General features: G+C 31.7%; 1 non-coding gene across 1 annotated transcript; it reads left to right on the top strand.

Annotated features, from left to right (window-relative positions):
- Positions 1-327: 327 nt before the first annotated feature.
- LOC133681204 (U5 spliceosomal RNA) lies at positions 328-443 on the top strand. Its single transcript, XR_009836454.1, has one exon. It is a non-coding gene; the product is annotated as a U5 spliceosomal RNA (small nuclear RNA).
- Positions 444-1,711: the final 1,268 nt, after the last annotated feature.

Genomic DNA, 1,711 nt, shown 5'->3' with positions numbered 1-1,711 from the left:
AAAATAAATTAATTCACTCTATAAAAGCACGACAATAATAGATAAATACTGCTTTCGAGTACTCTGCCGTCAAAGCATAAATTATAATGGATTCCGCACATAATCATTAACGTTTTAAATTTTACTAAATATTTTATTTATGTGATTTATTTGAAAAACAGAAATAACCATATAAACAAACACTCTCAAACTGATGGGCACAGACGAGAATGCAAGCCTCGAAGCAGCTAAACATTGCTAAGGATTTCTCCCACATCGCTAAAGAGAGAATCCACCAAATGAAGAGCTCCTTTTTAAAGCAGTCCACAACACACGACTAATCCACGCAGCCGCGCGGTGAGCACATAGCGAACTATTCTTTCGCCTTTTACTAAAGAATACCGTGTGCACGCCGCAGATAGCGGCATACGCTAATTTTTTAAAGGGCTGTCCTCTCTGGCGAAGCCCTGCATTGCTAGTCTAAAGCTTAATAAATTAGAATCTGACACCTAAAACGTGATAACGAGTTGGTGGAAAAGGGGCATCGGTAGTTGGGAAGAAAGAAATTCTTGTTTTTTTAAACTGGGTTGTTTGATGCAATGCTTGCCATTGGTAGAGTTGATAAAATTCTTTTACATGTTTTGAAGGATTTTTCTAAATCCAAGCTAAGAAATATTCCCATAAAAATAGAACAAATGCGCGCAAAGGTATGTTGCTTTGAATGGTTGGTTATATTTGATAGTGACAATACAAATTGCAGGAAATCAGAAGCCATGGCTGTTTCCACCGAAAAATGGCCACATATCTTCGCTGAATGACGTGTAAATTATATTTTTTTTATTCCATTTCATTTGAATTCCAATTCCATTTTCAGTTCATTTCTTGCTAAGGTACTGACAATTTCAATTCTCAATTCACTGATTTAACAAAAAAGAAATGGGATTTAAGTCAATTTTCTTTTAATCCAACTCATTTTTCCCCTCGACCTTTGAATAAGTGATAAATTCGATCAAATCAGCAATACATTGTTGACCCATATTGCAATTTATTTTAGGGAGTAACAATATATCATATAGCAGTTAACTAAATTAGTGACTTATACTATGCCGCACGCACATTATAATTTTTTAGTATACAAGAGGATGCTAAGATGAAAATAATATTTTTAAAGAATCACGAGTCACATAAATGAGTCACCGATATTATATTAAAAAAAAAATCATTGAAAATCACACAAATGACTTAATTTGATCGAATTTAAGTCAATTTTCTTTTAATCCAACTCATTTTTCCCCTCGACCTTTGAATAAGTGATAAATTCGATCAAATCAGCAATACATTGTTGACCCATATTGCAATTTATTTTAGGGAGTAACAATATATCATATAGCAGTCAACTAAATTAGTGACTTATACTATGCCGCACGCACATTATAATTTTTTAGTATACAAGAGGATGCTAAGATGAAAATAATATTTTTAAAGAATCACGAGTCACACAAATGAGTCACCGATATTATATTAAAAAAAAATCATTGAAAATCTATTATCACTTAAATATAGACGTCACTCATCACAAAAAAAAGTTTGGTAGAACAGTTTAAATTTGACTATAAAAACCTGGACGATGAAATTAGAGTCGGACAAAACAAAATGAATTGAATATTTATCTATATTCAATCAACCAATTCTATTTAATTTAAGAATAATTTTTTTTAAAAAAATAACAACA

This window comes from Populus nigra, chromosome 1 (assembly GCF_951802175.1).
Source record: "Populus nigra chromosome 1, ddPopNigr1.1, whole genome shotgun sequence".
Taxonomy (NCBI): domain Eukaryota; kingdom Viridiplantae; phylum Streptophyta; class Magnoliopsida; order Malpighiales; family Salicaceae; genus Populus; species Populus nigra.
This window is presented reverse-complemented; position numbering and strand designations above follow the sequence as displayed.